General features: G+C 40.3%; 1 long non-coding RNA gene across 9 annotated transcripts in view; it reads right to left on the minus strand.

Annotated features, from left to right (window-relative positions):
* The window catches only part of LOC147366993 (uncharacterized), a 93,647-nt gene that overhangs the window by 67,217 nt on the left and 5,122 nt on the right, over positions 1 to 21,308 (minus strand). For 8 of the 9 annotated variants that reach the window (XR_015169682.1, XR_015169686.1, XR_015169681.1 and 5 more), the window contains exons 2-3: positions 13,645 to 14,105; positions 12,304 to 12,408 (exon numbers count right to left, since the gene is read on the minus strand). This is a non-coding gene — a long non-coding RNA (uncharacterized LOC147366993). Of the gene's footprint in view, positions 1 to 12,303; positions 12,409 to 12,597; positions 12,738 to 13,644; positions 14,106 to 21,308 lie in introns of those variants that run through there. The other variant, XR_015169690.1, reaches the window with a different exon arrangement.

A 21,308-nucleotide genomic window follows, 5' to 3' on the forward strand; every position in this document is an offset into this window, starting at 1 on the left:
AAAAAAAGTACAAATGATTCAAAAAATAGAAATATATTTGACATCCTTGGATGGGAAGAATTAATATTTTTAAATGGCCATACTACCCAAAGCAACCTACAGACTTAATGCAATCCCTATCAAATTACCCATGTCATTTTTCACTGACCTAGAACAAATAATCCTAAAACTTATATGGACCCATAAAAGACCCCAAACTGCCAAAGCAATCCTGCAGGAAGAAAAAAAAATAAAGCTAGAGGTATAACCCTCCCAAACTTCAGACTATACTACAAAGTTACAGTAATCAAAACAGCATGGCACTGGCACAGAAAAGACTCATAGGTCAATGGAACAGAATAGAGAACCAAAAATAAATCAACTCCACCTACAGTCAATTAATCTATGACCATGGAGGCAAGAATATACAATCAAAAAAAGATACTCTCTTCAATAAGTAGTGCTAGGAAAACTGGACAATCTCATGTAAAACAATGAAATTAGAAAATCCCTTCATACCATATACAAAAATAAACTCAAAATGGTTTAAAAGACTAAAATATAAGACATGAAACCATAAAACTCCTGGAAGAGAACATATATGAAACACTCTTCAACATAAATTGTAGCAATATTTTCTTGGATTTATTCCCCACAGCAAAAGAAACAAAAGCAAAAATAAACAAATAGGACTGAATTAAACTTAAGGGCTTTTACATAGCAAAGGAGACAAATGACAAGATGAAAAGACAACCTAAGAAATGGGGGGATGTATTTTCAAACAATGCAAGTAACAAGGCTTTAATTCAAGATAGATAGACAACTCATACAACTCAGTATCCAAAAAATCAATCCAATCAAAAGATGAACAGAAGAAATGAATAGACATTTTTCTAAGGAAGACATATAGTTGGCTAATAAGCATATGAGAAGATGCTCAACATCACTAATTATTAGAGAAATGCAATTCAAAACAAGATGTCATCTCACACCTATTAGAATGACTGTATCAAAAAGTCTAAAATAACAAATGTTGGCAGAGATGTGAAGAAAAGGGAACTCTTGAACACTACCGCTGGGAATGTAAATTGGTGCAGCCACTATGGAAAACAGTATGGGACTTTCCTGTTGTTATAGGGGATAGAGATCCGTATGCCAAGGCAGAGGACACAGGTTCAATCCCTGGCCCAGAAAGGTTCCACATGCTACAGAGCATCTAAACCATGTACCACGACTACTGAGCCCACATGCTGCAGCTGAAGCCTGGGTGCCTAGAGCCTGTACTTCACAACAAGAGAAGGCCCCACAATGAGAAGCCCACGCCCCACAATGAAGAGTAGCCCCCACCCACCACAACTGGAGAAAGCCTGCAAACAGCAAAAACCCAGTGCAATCAAAAAGATAAAATCATTAAAAAAAAAAATTAAAAAGAAAACAGTATGGAGGTTTCTCAGAAAACCAAAAATTGAATTCCTATGTGATCCAGCAACTCCAATCCTGAGTGTATCTTCAGAAAATCAAAAACATGCCTCCCCTAATAATGCATACATCCCAATGTTCACAGAAACATTATTTATAATAGCCGAGCTATGAAAGCACCCCAAGGACTTATCAATATATGATTGGGTTAAAAAGATGTGAAAGTGAAAGTTGCTCAGTCATATCTGACACATTGAGACCCCATGGACTATACAGTCCATGGAATTTTCCAGGCCAGAATACTGGAGTGGGTAGCCTTTCCCTTCTCCAGGGTATCTTCTCAACCCAGGGATCAAACCCAGGTCTCTCTCATTGCAAGCAGATTCTTTACCAGCTGAACCACCAGGGAAGCCCAAGAATACTGGAGTGGGTAGCCTATCCCTTCTCCAGTGGATCTTCCTGACCCATGAATCAAACCAGGGTCTGCTGCATTGCAGGAGGATTCTTCACCTGAGCTACCAGGGAAGCCCATAAGTGTGTGTGTGTGTGTGTATATATATATATATATGCCATAAAAAAGAATGAAGTACTGCCATTTGTAGCAACATGAAGGGAACTAGAGAGTATGCTTAGTGAAATAAATTATATAGAAAAAGACAAATACTACATGATATTCCTTATATGTAGTATCTAAAAAATAACACAAATGAATGTACATACAAAACAGACTCACAGACAGAGAAGACAAACTGTGGTTATCAAAGAGTGGGGAGGGACAAACTACAGATGGGAGATAAATAGATACAAAATGCTATTTATAAAATAATAAGAAAAAAAGGATTTTCTGTGTAGCACAGGAAGTTATCTGTAATAAAATTTGCCCATTAACTGTAATAACTTTTAATGGAATATAACCTGCTAAAATATTGAATTGGTATGCTATACACCTGAAACCAACCCTGAAGTTTAAAGCAACTATGCTTCGATTATTAAAAATCAAAGACAATGAAAGAATTTTGAAGAGAGAAGTTACATACAAGGGAATCCCAATAAGACTACTGGCAGATTTCTCCACAAAAGCTTTTCTTACTAGGAAATAGTGGGATGACAGATTCAAAATATTGAAGGAAAAAACTGTCAACAAAAATCTATACCCAGTAAAACTGTCCTTCAGAAATGAAGGAGATATAAAGACTTCCCCAAATAAATAAAAGCTGAGGGACATTATCCTTATTATACCTGTCTTACAATAAAAGCTAAAGGGACTTTTTTGAATGGAAGTTAAACTGAAAAATTAACATCATAAAAATTTAAGAAAGCAGCCTAAGGCTCACTGGTACAGCAAATATATAGTCAAAGTTAGATTCTCTAATATGGTAATGGTGGTACATAATTCATTTACTACTCTAATTTAAAAGTTAAAAATTAATGTAAAGATGACCACAGCTACAACAATTTGCAATTACTATACTATACAATACAAAGGAGAAGGCGATGGCACTGCACTCCAGCACTCTTGCCTGGAGAATCCCGTGGATGGAGGAGCCTGGTAGGCTGCAGTCCATGGGGTCGCTAAGAGTTGCGCACAACTGAGTGACTTCACTTTTACTTTTCACTTTCATGCATTGGAGAAGGAAATGGCAACCCACTCTTGGAGAATCCCAGGTACAGGGGAGCCTGGTGGGCTGCCGTCTATGGGGTCGCACAGAGTCGGATACGACTGAAGCAACTTAGCAGCAGCAGCAGCATACAATACAAAAAATACATCATATTAATGACTGAAAATATGATGGGGAGAAATAAAACTGTAAAGTTTAGGAACTCTATTCAAGTAAAGTTTTTATCAGTTTAAAATAGGATATTAGGAAAATAGGATAATTTTAAGATATTCCATGCAAGTTTCATGATAACAAGGGAAAAACCCATAATAATTACACAAAAGAACATGATAAAGAAGTAAAAGCAGACTGATACCAAAAGACCTCAAAATGTATTTTTTAAAAAAGCAGAATAAGAAACTAAGAAAAAATGGATTTACAAAATAGCAAGTAAACAATTAACAAAATGACAATAGTATTAATAGTTCTTTATCAATATTTACTTGAAATGTAAATGGTTTAAACTCTGATCAAAAGACACAGAATGTCTGAATGTATATAAACACAAAAACAAAAAAACAAGATCCAATGATACACTGCCAACAACAGACTCACTTTAACCTTAAAGACATAAATAAACTGAGAATGAAGGGATAAAAAAAGATATTGCAAAGAAATGGTAACCATCCCAAATGAAAACAGAGGTTGCTAGGTATACTTTTATTAGACAAAACAGGCTTTAAAAAATGGGAAAGAGACAAAGATGGTCACTGTATGATGATAAAGGTGCCAATTCATCAAGAAGATTTAACAATTGTAAATTGTGTGTATCCAACATGCTGCTGCTGCGTCGCTTCAGTCGTGTCCAACTCTGTGCAACCCCATAGACGGCCTCCCACCAGGCTCCCCTGTCCCTGGGATTCTCCAGGCAAGAACGCTGGAGTGGTTTGCCATTTCCTTCTCCAATGCATGAAAGTGAAAAGTGAAAGTGAAGTCGCTCAGTCATGTCCAACTCCTAGCGACCCCATGGACTGCACCCTACCAGGCTCCTCTGTCCATGGGATTTGCCAGGCAAGAGTACTGGAGTGGGCTGCCATTGGGAGCACCCAAATCGATAAAGCAAAAATTAAGAGAGCTAAAAGTAGAAATAAGCAGCAATACAGTAATAATTGGGGACTTTAATACCCCACTTTCAACAATGAATACAGCATCCAGAGAATCAATAATGAAATAATGAATTTCAGCACTACAGACGGATGAGCTTAACACACTTACATAGAACATTCTGATAACAGCAAAATACACATTCACGTCAAGCTCATCTGGGATATTTTATAAGATAGAGACCTTATTTTAGGCCACAAAAGAAGCCTTAACAAATTCAGGAAGACTGAAACCATACAAAGTATCTTCTCTGATCACAAAAATATAAAGCTAGATATCAGGAGCAAGAGTACAACTGGATGATTTGTGAATACGTGGAAATTAAAGAACTTTTCCTGAACAACAAATGAATCAAAGGAGTAATTAAAGGGAAAATATATAAGTATCTTGAGGTAAATAAACATGGAAAAACAAAACTTACATATGTAGCCAGAACAGTTCAAGGAGAAAAAAAGTATACCAATAAACATCCACATGAAGAAACAAGATCCCAAACAACCTAACTACACCTTAAGGAACTAGAAAAAACACAAATTAAGCCCAAAGTTAACAGAAGGCAATAAATAATAGAGATTAAAGCAAAAATAAATAAAACGCAGGAAGGAAAAAACAACTAACAACTATAAAACAGACCAATTATTAGCAAGGAGATTGAATCAGTAATCAAAAATTTCATGATGAAGAAAAGCCCAGATGACTTCATTGGCATATTTTACCAACATTTAAAATTAATCCTAATACTTCCAAACTTTCCCCACAAAATCAATGAGGTGGAAATACTCCCAAACCCAGTTAACGAGGTAAACATCATTATAATACTAAAGCCAGGAAAGGACACTACCAGAAAACCACAGGTCAATATCCATGGTGAATATAGATGCAAATAGTCTCAACAAAATACTAACAAACTGAATTCAGTAGCTTATTGAAAGGATCATACACAATGATCAAGACAGATTTATTCACGGGATGCAAAGATGGTTCAACATGCACAAAATCAATGAGATACATCACATTAATAGAATAAAAAAAAAATCACATAATCACGCTAAGTGAAATAAGTCAGAGAAATACAAATACTGTATGATATATCACTAGCATGTGGAATCTAAAAAAAGCTAAACTAGGGACTTCTTGGTGGTCCAGGGGCTGACTCTGAACTCCCAATCTAATTCAACGACCAGGGATTGAGCCCTGGCCCCAAATGCAGGGGGCCAGGGCTCAATCCCTGGTCATTGAATTAGATCCTGCATGCTTCAACTAAAGATCCTGCATGCCACAGTTAAAAATCAAAGATGCTGCATGCTGCAAATAAGCCCAGCACAGACAATTATCAGTTCAGTTCAGTTGCTCAGTCGTGTCTGACTCTTTGCGACCCCATGAATTGCAGCACTCCAGGCCTCCCTGTCCATCACCAACCTATATATATATTTTAAAGCCAATGTTGAAAAAACAGCATAGAATGATGCTTACCAGAGGCTGAGGGGTGGGGATGGGGTGGTGTCAGGGAAAAGGAGAGATGTTGTTTAGGTGTACAAACTCATATATAAATAAATCCTGGAGATCTAATGTACAATACAGTGATTATAGACAATGATATTAAGATAATATTATATTATAGATATCAAACTTGATAAGAGACTAGATCTTAAGTATACTCACCACAGAAAAGATAATTATGTGATATAATAAAGGTGTTAGCTAATGTTAAACTTATGTATTGCAATATGATTACCATTGTACCAAGTCAACATTTTTTATACCTTAAATTTACATAATCTCAATTAAAATAATAAAAATGAAAAGCTTGTGTACAGCAAAGGAAACCATTAATAGTATGAAAAAGCAACATACAGAATGTGAGAAGATATTTGCAAACCACATATCTTAAGGGATTAATAACCCAAATAAATACGGAACACTATAATTGAATTTTCTTAAATCTGATTTTAAAAATGGGTGGAAGAACCAAATATACAAATGGCCAACAGGTACTTGAAAATGTGCACAAATATCAGTAATCAGGAAAATGAAAATCAAAACTACAATGAAGTATCACCTCATATCTTGGAATGGCTAGTCTCAAAAAGACAAACGATAACAAATACTGTTGAAGATATATAAAAAATGGAACCTCTGTTCACAGATAGCAGAATTAATATTATTAAAATAGCCATACTACCAAAGCCATCTACAGCTTCAACACTGCTGCTGCTGCTGCTGCTAAGTCACTTCAGTCGTGTCCGACTCTGTGCAATCCCAGAGATGGAAGCCCACCAGGCTCTGCCGTCCCTGGGATTCTCCAGGCAAGAACACTGAGTGGGTTGCCATTTCCTTCTCCAATGCATGAAAGGGAAAAGTCAAAGTGAAGTTGCTCAGTGTGTCCGACTCTTAGCGACCCCATGGACTTCAGCCCACCAGGCTCCTCCATCCATGGGATTTTCCAGGCAAGAGTGCTGGAGTGGGGTGCCATTGCCTTCTCCAACAGCTTCAACACAAACCCCATCAAAATAACAAAGGCATTCTTCACAGACATAGAAGAGACAATCCTAAATTGTGTGGAACCACAAAGACCTTGAAAAACCAGAGCAATGCTGAGGAAAAAAACAAAAAGATAAAACCACAAACCACACTGCAAAGTCATAATAATAAAACAGTATAAGATGCACTGACACTAAAGTAGCCAGATAGACCCATGGAACAGAATAAAGAGCTCAGAATTTAATCCTGGCCTGTATGGTCACATAATGTTCAACAAGGGAGCCAAGAATTCCCAGTGGGGAAAGGATAGGGTCTTGAACAAACGGTGCTAGAAAAACTGGAGAAACATATGCAGAACAATGAAATTGAACCCCTAATACAACTCACAAAAATTAACTCAAAATGGATCAAAAATATAAACATAAGACCAAATACCATATAACTCCAGGAAGAAAATATAGGGAAGAAGCTCATCAATGCTGTTCTTGATGAGGATTTTTTTAACATGACACCAAAAGCACAAACATCAAAAGCAAAAATTAACAAATGGGACCACATCAAAAGCAAAACTTTGCATACCAAAGACACTGTTAACAAAATGAACAGGCAGTCTTCTGAATACGAGAAAATTTTTGCAAATCATATATTGGGTAAGGGTTAATATCCAAAATATATAAAGAACACAACTTAATAACAAATAATAAAACTATTTTATTTAAAAATTGGGCAGAAGAACTAAATAGTCATTTTTCCAAAGAGGCCATCAAAATGACCATCAGGCCAAAATGGCCATGAACGCCATGAGGTGTTCAACAACAATTAGCATCAAGAAATGTAATTCAAAACAACTATAAGATATCACCTCACGCTTGGTAGAATGGTTAACATGAAGAAGACAAGTGACCATGATTGCTGGGGAAGATGTGGTGAAAAGGAAACTCTTATACACTGTTGATGGGAATGTAAATTGGTCCCAACACTAAGGAAAACAAAATGGAAGTTCCTCAAGAAATTAAAAACTGATCAACCACACAACGGAGAAGGCAATGGCACTCCACTCCAGTACTCTTGCCTGGAAAATCCCATGGATGGAGGAGCCTGGTGATCTGCAGTCCGTGGGGTCGCTACGAGTCGGACACGACTGAGTGACTTCACTTTCACTGTTCACTTTCATGCATTGGAGAAGGAAATGGCAACCCACTCCAGTGTTCTTGCCTGGAGAATCCCAGGGATGGGGGAGCCTGGTGGGCTGCCGTCTCTGGGGTCGCACAGAGTCGGACACGACTGAAGCGACTTAGCAGCAGCAGCAGCAGCAGCAACCACACAATCCAGCAATTCCACTTCTGGGAATATACCCAAGGGAAATGAAAACCCAAAGCAATTTCGAGAGATGTGTCCACATCCTGGCGTATTGCAGCCTTATTTACAATATCTCATTGTGAAACATATGGAAACAATACAAATACCCATCAGTGGATGAATGGATTAAAAAAGATGAGATGTATATACAATGTAGTATTATTTAGCCATGAAAAAGAAGGATATCCTGCTTTTTGTGACTATATAGATGGACCTTGACCACATTTTGTTAAGTGAGATAAGCCAGACAGAGAAAGACAAGTACATATTATATAATATCACATACATGTGGAATGTGAAAAAAAAAAAAACAAATATTTAAAAAAAGAGAGAGTAAAACAGTAACTACCAAGGGATCAGAGGGTAGTGGGATAGAATTTAGGATGTTTAAGGGTACAAACTTGTAATGAGTACTAATGTAGTCATAGAGATTTAAATTACAGTACACAACAGACTGGTTCCAAATTGGATAAGGAGTACGTCAAGGCTGTATATTGTCACCCTGCTTATTTAACTTATATGCAGAGTACATCATGAGAAACGCTGGACTGGAAGACACACAAGCTGGAATCAAGATTGCTGGGAGAAATATCAATAACCTCAGATATGCAGATGACACCACCCTTATGGCAGAAAGTGAAGAGGAACTCAAAAGCCTCTTGATGAAAGTGAAAGTGGAGAGTGAAAAAGTTGGCTTAAAGCTCAATATTCAGAAAACGAAGATCATGGCATCTGGTCCCATCATTTCATGGGAAATAGATGGGGAAACAGTGGAAACAGTGTCAGACTTTATTTTGGGGGGCTCCAAAATCACTACAGATGGTGACTGCAGCCATGAAATTAAAAGACGCTTACTCATTGGAAGGAAAGTTATGACCAACCTAGATAGCATATTCAAAAGCAGAGACATTACTTTGCCAACAAAGGTTCGTCTAGTCAAGGCTATGGTTTTTCCTGTGCTCATGTATGGATGTGAGAGTTGGACTGTGAAGAAGGCTGAGCACCAAAGAATTGATGCTTTTGAACTGTGGTGTTGGAGAAGACCCTTGAGAGTCCCTTGGACTGCAAGGAGATCCAACCAGTCCATTCTGAAGGAGATCAGCCCTGGGATTTCTTTGGAAGGAATGATGCTAAAGCTGAAACTCCAGTATTTTGGCCACCTCATGCGAAGAGTTGACTCATTGGAAAAGACTCTGATGCTGGGAGGGATTGGGGGCAGGAGGAGAAGGGGACAACAGAGGATGGGATGGCTGGATGGCATCACTGACTCGATGGACGTGAGTCTTGGTGAACTCCGGGAGTTGGTGATGGACAGGGAGGCCTGGCGTGCTGTGATTCATGGGGTCGCAAAGAGTCAGACACCACTGAGCGACTGAACTGAACTGAAACATAATAATATTGCGCTATAAGTTGACAATCTGGTAAGTATTATTACAATGAAACCATATTACAATATGTAAATGCATCAAAGTAACATGATTAAATTTATATAATGTTACATGTTAAATTTATCCAATTAAAAAAATGATACAATGATCTAGAATAGACTCAGGATTTCATAAAAGTATTTTGATCAGTATCATTATTTTACACCTTAACAAAATATACTTTATAGAATTAGAAAAAAAATTTTGAAGTACATAAATTTTAAATAAACTTGTGATAGGAATAACAAAATTATTCTGATCATGAGAGAATATGGATAAAAAGAAAGAAAAAGGAATGCTTTTACACTGGTGGTGTGAATATAAATTGCTATAGGTACTAGGGAAAACAGAATGAAGATTTTTCAAAAATTAAAAATAAAACTACTATATGATCCAGCCATTTCATTTCTGGGTTTTTATCCAAAGGAAACAAAATCACTATTTTGACAAGATATCTGTACTGTTGTATTCATTGCATCATCATTGTAAGATATGGAAACAACCTACATATCCACTGATGGATAAATGGGTACAGGAAATGTGGTACACACACACACACAGAGAGAACATTATTCAGCCATGAAAAAGGAAACCCTGCCATTTGCAACAACATGGATGAAATCTGAGAGCATTATGCTAAGTGAAATAAGTGAGACACAGAAACACAAATAACTGTATGAGCTCACCTTATGTGGTATTTTAACAAATCATAGATAAGGAAGATTGGTGGTTGCTAGAGGATGGGGAAAAGAGGGGTGAGGGCAGGCTATTGGTGAAATGGGTAGAGGGTGTCAAAAGGTATAAACTTCCTGTTATAAGATAAAAACTATCACACTATCTGAGGATGTAATGTGCAGTATGGTGACTGCAGTTTACAATACTATACAGTACATTTGAAAGTTGCAAAGAAATAAGATTTAAAACTTCTATCAAAAGGGAAAAAATGGTAACTCTGTGAGTGATAGGTATCAAATCAACATATAGTGGTAATTATTTCACAATATTAATATATATCAAACTATGTTGGATACCTAAAACAAAAATGCTACATGTTAATTACATCTCAATAAAAAATAAAAAATTTTAAAACGCATATTAATTTGTTTTTTCTGCTTGCTTTAGGTTTAATGTGCTCTTCTTTTGGTTTCTTAAGGTAGAAACTAAGGTCCTTGATTTGAAATTTTTTCTAATATAGACTCTTAGTACTATAAATTTTTTTCTAGATATTGCTTTAATAGCATCCCATAAATTTTGATATGGAGTGATTTCATTTTAATTCATTTCAAAATATTTTCTGTTCCCTTTTGATTTCTTCTTTGATCCATACTTTAAAATGTATTATTTAGTTTGCAAATGTTTGAGGACTTTCAGAATTTTCCTGTAGTTGAATTCTAATTTAATTCCACTGTGATCAGAGAATATACTTTGTATAACATGAATTCTTTCAAATTTACTGGGACTCGTTTCATGGCCCAGAATATGGTCCATCTTGGTGGATGTTCCCTGTGCACTTGAGAATGTTTATTCTGCTGTTGTTGGGTAGAATGTTCTACAAATGTCAATTCGGTCTGGCTGGTTGATAGTATTGTTCAGGGCTTCAGTATTCTTATTTTCTATATATTCTATGAATTATTAAAAAACATACCATAGAAATTTATGAGAAGTCAGTGTGTAAGTGATGGGCCCTTCAGGACTCCCTCAGGCCACCATGTCAGAACACCCACCAAAAGAGAGTCCTGACTGTCCGCCCCTCTCAATTCCTTACAACAGATTGTATCCCCCATCACAAATGCCTAGCTAGAGACATATGCATTTACCCTCCCGATTTCTCTTCATCCTGCCCTTAAGTTTGATGGTCAGTTCTGTGTACCTGCGGTTCTGATTTTACACCTTGGCTACATCACTTTGAGCTACTACAAGTAAACACAACACCCTTTCACCCAGCCCTGCAGGCTGGAACCAAACAAAATAAAGAGGAATTCCCAATTGCTTGACTCCAAGTAGAGGGTTTCTACCATTAACTGTGAATTCTTCTTAGTTAATTCAGCAAATGGTTAAGCAAGTGTATACTGTGTGCAATGCTTATGTTTTAATTGTGGGCCAATGAATGGGGATTTACCACATATACAGAGAGGGTCTGATTGGAAGGGAGGTGAAGGACAAAAGACCTAGTGTTGATAACAAGAGGAGCCCAACTTCCACAAAAGGGAAACCCAAATTCCCTCAAGAACAACATAGCAAGGGTATTTAGCTGCCAGCTAATACCAGCTGGCATATTCAGAGCCAGCACAGAATAATTATACTCTTGGACTTCCCTGTTGGTGCAGTGGTTAAGAATCCACCTGCAGGGAATGAGGGTTTGATCCCTGGTCAGGGAACTAAGATCCTATACGCCAAGAGGCAACCCAGCCTGTGTGCCACAACTACTGAGCCTGTGCTCTAGAGCCTACATACCACAATGAAAGATGCTGCAAGCTGTGACTGCTGAAGCCCATGTGCTCCTCAACAAAAGAAGCCACTGCAGTGAGACGCCTGCACACCACAACTAGAGACAGTCTGTGCACAGCAATGGAGACCCAGCGCAGCCACAGATTAATTAAAGTTTTTAAAAGGATAATTACACTTTTTACTTCTCTCCACTTTCCTTCCGCTTCTCATGATCTCAGGAAGCAAAGGAGTTCTTAGCATGCCTAGGGGAATGGGGATCCCTCTGCATTCTCAGAATTCCTTTCGTTAGATTGAAAAAGATCCGAGAAGCAGGCCACAGTGTGTCCAGAATGTCCTGCGTGGAGCTCAGTGAAGAGGTAAGAACTGCCCTGCCTCGTGTGCCCAGCTGAGGACAATCAACACAAGCTTTCGCTCCCAAAATTGCTTACCAGCCATCACACCAGCTGACGCTCCTCTTTACAGCTGATGTAGCTGTTTCCAAATGGTCGACGGTATAAGAAGGTTGTAGCAATCAAACCTAACGTCCCCTCTATCTGTAAAATATTTTATGAGAACAAAAAATTACCCCAGAATTCAAACAGAAAAAAACTTGCAAATGTCTTTCTCCCTAAGATATGTTCATGTAATACTGCATGTTCTGGTCCAAAGAGAGATACTTATCTAATTGGATTTTGACAAACAAGTTCTAGCTTATTTCCAGCAACCCACTCCAGTATTCTTGCCTGGAGAATCCCGGGGACACGGGAGCCTGGTGGGCTGCCGTCTATGGGGTCGCACAGAGTCGGGCACGACTGAAGTGACTTAGCAGCAGCAGCAGCAGAATGAAGATCTTTGAACACCGGTTTCTATGTCAGATTTATAAGCAGCAAGGATATCTATAAAATGTTGATTTAAAAATTAGCATGGGCCCTGTTACACAAAAAAGATGTATTTGGGGAGTCAGGAAGTTAGAAGAGGGAGAAAGTTTACTGACAGTAACTTAACAAATACTACATTTTGTAACAAAAATGTTGGCAATCATCCATCCATTGATACTATTGATTTTGCTCTATTTATGGAAATGGGCTGATAATTGACATTATAACGTTGGTCTATAGCAAGGGAGCAGTCCTAGGAGGCCCTGCTTACTTGTTTACCTTACAGTATTTCTTCTGTTAGAAAAGAAACTTGCCAGTGGTAACTTCTGGGGAATAGCACTAGGAATTTATGAAAATGTGGATTCGAAGAAAGGAAATTTTTACTTTTCATTTTATTAACTTCTGAACTGTTTAAATTAACGTTAACCATGAATTACTTGTTAAAATAGATATTAGAGCTGTAAGTTTTAAAATGGTAAAGGTCTGTAAATTAAGTGAAGGCAGTACATCATATCAGAGAAGGCAATGGCACCCCACTCCAGAACTCTTGCCTGGAGAATCCCATGGATGGAGGAGCCTGGAAGGCTGCAGTCCATGGGGTTGCTGAGGGTCAGGCACGACTGAGCGACTTCACTTTGACTTTTCACTTTCATACATTGGAGCAGAAAATGGCAACCCATTCCAGTACTCTTGCCTGGAGAATCCCAGGGACAGGGGAGCCTGGTGGGCTTCCGTCTACGGGGTCACACAGAGTCGGACACGACTGAAGTGACTTAGCAGCAGCAGTACATCATATTCATTTTAAAATAGTTATATTATTGTGTACATACATGTAAGTTTACAGATAAATTTACAATCGCTAAATGTACCAAAAAAATCTATAAAGAGACACCATAAATTGATAGTACTTACCTCTGGGGGTGAGAGTAAGGTAAGACGTAAGGTATTATTCTATACTCTTCATTATTTGGTTTTTCACAAATGCATTTGCTTACTTGCTACCTGCATAATGTTTAAATCAATAAGATGAGGACGATTTTTATAAAATCCTTTTTCTGCTCCTTGGAAGTTCTTCCCCTTCTAGTAACAGCACCCAGCCTGTTTTGTCTGATTCTGGTGGGTTTTCAACCACAGGGGTTAAAGTCAGGGGTGTCACATGACCAAAGAAACACCAATCAGTTCATCTTGCTCAGGAATCTGAATCTGAGCAGAAACACATGTGTACTGGAGGTGGCTGTGAATGAGTCATCCAAAGGCAGCTTCTTGAAAGGCTGTCCATGTGTATCTGAGGCTCTGAATCCACAAGTGTCCTGGGCTCCTCTCCTTAGTTCTGGTTTATCAGGTCTTCTCTTGTGTGTCCTTTCAGTAAATTCCTTTAGAAAAAAGCAAATGGAGAGAGAAAGAGTAACACATTTATTGAAAATAATAATAAATTCAGGATCGATCACCTTGAGTCCACGGTTCCTAAAAGACATTCAGGTGAAACCGTCTAATAGACTGTTGAAAATAAGGGCTTGGAACTCAGCAAAGACTAAGAATTGCTGGCACAGATTTAAGAGGTATGAGAGTGCAAGCCAAAGTGTGTGATCCAAGAGAGATGAGACAACAGAGTCAAGGATGTGACTGTGAGAACTACCACCACCCGAGAATGGGGAAGGAATATCAGACACTGCTATTTGCCCACCGTGGTTAACACCACCATCAGGCCATGGTACCTGGGGAGACCTGCTGTAGTCAGTCTTAAGACCTTGAAGATGATTTTGTGTGTATACCTACCCAAAGGGCATTGTCACATAGTTGCAAGGTGACGGAAGGTACATGAAGTCTAGTCATTAACATATAACATAGAGACAGTGTGGCCAGGTGACTGAATAAGAAATTGCACCCGTGAGACTTCTCCAGTAGTCCAGGAGTTAAGATGCTGCCTTCCAGTTCAGGAGGCAGTTGGATCCCTGGTCTGGGAACTAAGATCCCACATGCTACACAGTGTGGCCAAAAGAAAAAGAGCAAACAAAAAGAAAGCAATTCTATCTAGATGTGTGTGTGTGCATGTGTTAGACACTCAGTCATATTTGACTCTTTGTGACTCCATGGGCTGTAGCCCACAGGCTCCTCTGTCCATGGAATTCTCCAGGCAAGAATACTGAGTGGAGTGGGTTGCCATTCCCTTCTCCAGGGGACCTTCCCAAACCAGGAATTGAACCTGGATCTCAGTTGCAGGTAGATTCTTTACTGTCTGAGCCACCAGGGAAGCCCTTGTATCCAGGACAAGATGCTAAATCAGATAGTGTGCGCCATGAAACAAGCCTTTGCTACCATTTAAGGTGAAACAACATGTGAGTTTCTCAGGAACTGCCATCACCATGAAAACCCACATTTCATGACAGAGTTGGAGACCTCAAGAGAAACAGACAGGGAGAGCACTTGATGCCTTCCTTTGGAGGCCTCACCCAGGGTACCTGACACCTGGTGACCTGGCATCCCTGCCAATTAACATCAGAAAAAGCCCGGGTAGAGTAAAGAACCCACAGCTCCTGCTGAAACAGGCCCTTAGAAACCAGAGGTCACAGACCGATGGTCATCAGGCCTGGTAGCTCTGTCTTAACTGCACTTTGAAATCACCTGGGACATTTTAAAAAATACTGATGACTCATCCTGCCTCCCAAGAGGCTGACTTAATTGACTCAAGAGTGTGATTTGGTATCAGCACTTTTAAAGGCTCCCCACATGATCCTAATGTACAGCCAAGGTTTAAGACCCCAAATGAGCCCACAGATGTTTTGTTTGACTTGCACTATACCGGCCTGAAAAGTATTTTTTAATTATTTTTCAATAATAAAAGATCAGTCAATTTTCATAGAAAACAAACCTGTGATTACCAAAGGAGAAAGGGCAGTGGGGATACATTAGGAGTATGGGATTAACAGATACACACTACTATACATAAACAACAAGGATTTACTGTATAGCACAGGGAACCATATTCAATATCTCGTAATAACGTATAATGGAAAACAATCTGAAAAACTACATATATAATTGAATCACTTTGCTGTACACCTGAAACTAACAACACAATATTGTAAATCAGCAATACTTCAAAACACAAGAAAGATAGTCAATTTCATACACCCAAATCACCCAGACTGCTGTCGTCTGTTGGAATATCTGTGCACAGTAGACCTGCACTCCATGGGACACTATTCCGTAGTTCTGAGTTGCAGCCATACCTCTTGCAAGCATTTTCTCAGCATTCCACAGCCCTCCCTGGCCCACCCCACTATCACCAAGGCACAGAGCCCATGACTGTTGCTGCTTATCATCCTGCTTGTATTGTGGGACTTTCACATCAGTGTTGAAAGACGTGAAATAGCGCTTATCTTTGTGTCTCCAGCGAAACAGGAAATAGAAAGGCAGTCCAAGTGGGCTGTGCGCTCCACGGGGCCTGCTGCTCGTTTCCAGTGACTGCCTGGCTCTTAACGGCATTTGGGTATGTGTCCTAGATTGAAATCTGTTTTCCCAACAGGAAGACCAATATGCCCCATAACCTGTGGATCAAAGACCTGAGACGTGAGAGATCCCACCTCTCGTTATCTTAATAATTAGTTACATCTCATACAAAAGAAAACTACATAAAAACAGTAAGAAATAAGAGGCAACCAATGGCACCAGAGATCGAGTTCCAGAATTAAGGCAATGCTGGAAGTTTGTGGGCTTCCCTGGTGGTTCAGCAGTAAAAGAATCTGCCTGTCAATGCAAGAGATTTGGTTTGATCCCTGGGTTGGGAAGACCCTCTGGAGAAGGAAATGGCAACCCACTCTAGTGTTCTTGCTTGGGAAATCCACGGACAGAAGAGCCTGGTGGGCTACAGTCCACAGGGTCGCAAAACAATTGGACACGACTTAGAAATTAAACAACACAAAACAAGAAGTTTGTATCCTTTGTAGGGGACAAAGGAGGCTAGAGACAAACCTGACCTGTAAGGTGGAAGTGGGGAGTCACTATTCAACAGGTATATAGTGCCAGCTAAGCAAGATAAATAAGTTCTAGAGACCTGCTGTGATTGTAATTAACAATATTGTATCCTGCACTTCCCTGGTACCTCAGTTGGTAAAGAATATGCCTGTACTTGAGGAGACCCGGGTTTGATCCCTGGGTTAGGAAAATCCTCTGGAGAAGGAAATGGCAACCCACTCCAGTATTCTTGCCTAGAAAATCCCAGGGACAGAGGAACCTTGCAGACTACAGTCCATGGAGTCCCAAGAGTCGGACACAACTTAGCGACTAAACCACCACCATCATGTACTTAAACTTTGTCAAGAGGGTACATCTCCAGTTAAATGTTCTTACAAGATTCCAGAACCATGAACCTGGAGTGGGATAGACTATCATCCTTGTGAATATTGGAGCTGCCTTTTATATTCCAGAGGTGAAATAGAGGGACAAGTATGGCCTGGGGATCACAGAGCTCAATAAATGTCAATATTTAGGAATGACTTGGAGGACAAGGGAGGGGAAAGTGCATCAGTGTTACATCACAAGCCTTGTCTGAAAAGAGCAAAGGAGGGGAGGGATATCATGGCAGCTTAGAGGCCCAAGTGTGAGTCCCAGCTCAGACATGTCTTAGCTGAAGGATTTGTGCACTAATGAATTAGCCTCTGAGCCTTGATCTGTAAAATGGATGTAATAATAGCATACCACATAAGGCTGTTAGGAGAATTAGGTGTGATAATTATAAGTGCTAACAAAGCACTTAGCACAGGCCCTAGTGATGGTAGCCATGCAGAAAATACATCCTCAACTCCAGAACACTGAAGACAAGGCTTCCTCCAAGCTCTGGTTCAGAGTCTCTCATGAGGTTGCAGTCTGTTGGCAAGCCCCTTTCCTCACCAGCTTCTGACGGGGTACCTCAGCTCCTTACATGTGGACCTCATCATAGGCTGCCTGACTATCCCCACAGTATGGCAACCAGCTTCCCCTAGAGGGAGAGACCAGAAAGCAAGCCCAAGAAGGAAGCTACCATCTTCTAAAACCTAATCTCAGACATGACATTCCATCACCTTTACCATATCCTATTGGTCACACAGACTAATCCCTGGACAATGCGGTACACTGTGGAGGGAACCACACAAGAGTATGAATGCCTGAGGGGATTCTTGCGGGGCTTTTGGGCCTGGCCACTACATTTCCCCTCCTTCTTCCTTGCTTTATTTTTCTCCATACCACCTATCACCAACTAACACATCATTACCTTATCTCGCTTATCATCAGTCTCAACACAATAGAATACAAGATGATAGAGACTTCTGCTTGTTTTGCTCGCTGTTGTATCATCAGCCCCTAGAACAGTGCTGGCATACATTCAATGGTGAATAGTGGGGCTTCATTCAATGGTGTATAGTGGGCCACCCAGCTGCACCGTTTTTACAAGAAATGAGCCTGAATCCCCTGCTAGAAAATCACTGCTCATGTGGATTTTCACTTTTTTTTATTTTTTATGGTATAGATGATTTTATTTGCAAAGCAGAGGTAGAGACACAGATGTAGAGAACAAATGTATGGATAGCAAAAGGGGAAGGGCAAGGTGGAAGGAATCGGGAGGTTCGGATTGACACATATACACTATAGATATGTATAAAATAGATAACTAATGAGAACCTACTGTGTAATACGGGAACTCTACTCAGTGCTCTGTGGTGACCCAACTTGGAAGAAAATCCAAAAAAGAGGGGAGATATATATATATATATCTAGCCAATTCACTTTGGTATACAGCAGAAACTAACACAACACTGTAAAGCAACTGCTGCTGCCGTTTAGTAACGAAGTCACGTCCAACTCTTTGCGAGCCATGGACTGCCGCCCACCAGGCTCTTCTGTCCTTAGGATTTCCCAGGCAAGAATACTGGAGTGGGTGGCTATTTCCTTCTCCCCACTCTCACTCCTTAAAAAAACATTCTAGTACATGATTCTTACCATTTTACTTGTGAGGAAAATGAAATCCAGGAAGATTAAGGGTCTTCTTGCCTGGGGTCAGCAAATGGTGCCATGGATCAAGGACTGGTCACTGTGCCCTTGACCTGCACACCTCATCTTCCAGGGCCTCCCTACAGACCTGTGCAGCATATAACCTTACGGATAAGTCACAGTCCACACAGGGTGCTTCACTCATAATTCACAATACTTCCTATAATTAACAGCCTGTTTACATTATTAATAGTTTGTATGGCTTTCACCCAGGCAGCCAAGCATTGCGGAATGAAAGATGGAGCTGAAGGGCCTGGAGGAAAGGCACCACCCAAACGCTCTGACTCAATTCTCCTTTCCTAGAGAGGCTGTTTCATTTCACTCCAAAGAGAGCCTCAGGCCCAGGCTGCCCCTGCTGGTGCTTTATACTCAGGTACTGGGGAGCAGTTGTCCCCACGGATGGGACACTTCAGGATGAACCAGTTCTGAAGCACTATCCCCTCCCCCACCAAAAAAATATTACCAAGCATTTAGCAGCTTGAAAAAGAAAAAAGAAACCCCATTGTAACCCCAGTCCCAGGGCTCCGAGCTCCCTGTGCTGGACAACAGAGTCCTAAGGTGTCCTGTAGAAGGAAATGGCAACCCACTCCAGTACTCTTGCCTGGAGAATGCCATGGACAGAAAAGCCTGGTGGGCTACAGTCCACGGGGTTGCAAAGAGTCAGACATGACTGAGTGAGTGAGCAAACAGCGTCCCACGGAGGGATTTGGGCTAATCTTAGAATGGCTTCCTAGGTAATCCTCTGTCTCTTCCTTCAGGCCTGGGACCATAAAAGCCCCTTTCCCCTCAACTCCTACCAAAGTATTAAAATATGTTAACAATACATACATATGCGTGTGGGACTGGAAGACTGGGATTGACATGTATATGCCACTATATATAAAATAGATAACTAATAAGACCAACTATATAACACAGGGAACTCTACTTAATACTCCTTAATGGCCTAAATGGGAAAATAATCTAAAAAAGAGTGGATATATGTATAACTGATTTACTTTGCTATATGCCAGAAACACAACACTATAAATTAACTAGACTCCAATAAAAATTTTTAAAAATTAAAAAAAAAACACACCAATACACACACATACGTTCAATTCAGTTGATCAACCACCTCACCTCTGAAAACCAATGGAAGGCCAGCAACAAAGATGCCAGTTACAGGTCCATATGGAATTCCTACCCCCTACTCTAGTGAAAGTGAAAGTCACTCAATTGTGTCCGACTCTTTGCAACCCCATGGACTATACAGTCCATGGAACTCTCCAGGCCAGATTACTGGAGTGGGTAGCCTTTCCCTTCTCCAGGGGATCTTCCCAACCCAGGGATCGAACCCAGGTCTCCCACATTGCAGGCAGAATCTTTACCAGCTGAGTCACAAGGGAAACCCACGAATACTGGAGTGGGTAGCCTTTCCCTTCTCCAGGGGATCTTCCCAACCCAGGAATTGAACCGGGGTCTCCTGCATTGCAGACAAAATCTTTACCAACTGAGCTATGTACTCTTGACTGAAAAGGCAGAGGAGAGAGAGGAGTACAGCAGAGCCGAAGTCCTCACAGAAAGCAGTGAGGGGTTGACAACAGCATCGGGTTAGAGGGCAAACAGAGGGCAATATCGTGATGGCCAAGGGTAAAGAAGGGTAGGTAGCCAGCTGCTCCCCGCCCCTCTCCAGCTAAGTCTTGTCAAGACTACCCACTCCTGGGGCCTCCCTGGTGGCTCAGCGGTAAAGAATCCATCTGCAGATGCGGGAGATACGGGTTTGATCCCTGATCCAGGAGGATCGCATGTGCTGCAGAGCAACTAAGCCTGTGCAGCAAAACTACTGAGCCTGTGCTTTAGAGCCCAGGAGATACAACTACTGAAGCCTACATGCCCGAGAGCCTGTGCCCCACAAGAGAAACCGCCGCAGTGAGAAGCCCGTGCACCGCAACTAGAGAGTAGCCCCCCATAGCAACGAAGACCCAGCACAGCCAAAAATAAGTAAAATTATAAAAAAAAAAAGAAAAAGAAAAGACAGCCCACTCCTCTGCCCTGCCTGCAGTTGTGAGGGGAGGCACCCAGATCAGCTGCTGGGCCCTGGTACTCTCATGGTCACTGATCATCTCTTTCATCCTCTTTGAAACCAGCTTTGCCTTCCTGCATGTTCTCTCTTATATTTCTCTAGGACTGCCATAACAGACCATACACTGGGTACTTAAATGACAGAAATTTATTTTCTCACAGTTCTAGAGGCCAGAAGTCCAAGATCACGGTGCCAGTGGGGTGGTTTCCTCCATGCCTTGTAGACGACAGTCCTCTTGCCACCTCACATGGTCTTTTCTCTGTGTGTATGTACCCCTGGTATTCCTTTCTCTTCTTATAAAGACATCAGTTATATTGCATTAGGACCCCACCTCTCTAATTAATCTTTAACAGATACTCAGCATATATTTGTATGAGAATTATGACTTTAGCTTTTTTTTTAAATTATTCTTTGAAAACGTATCTAAGTCCACAGTTTACATGTTTCTACTATATTAGGAGTAGCCTTTAAGGGCTGTTGTTGC

Source organism: Bos grunniens, chromosome 8 (genome assembly GCF_055505025.1).
Source record: "Bos grunniens cultivar Pamir isolate PY7600 chromosome 8, Bosgru_T2T1.0, whole genome shotgun sequence".
Classification (NCBI taxonomy): domain Eukaryota; kingdom Metazoa; phylum Chordata; class Mammalia; order Artiodactyla; family Bovidae; genus Bos; species Bos grunniens.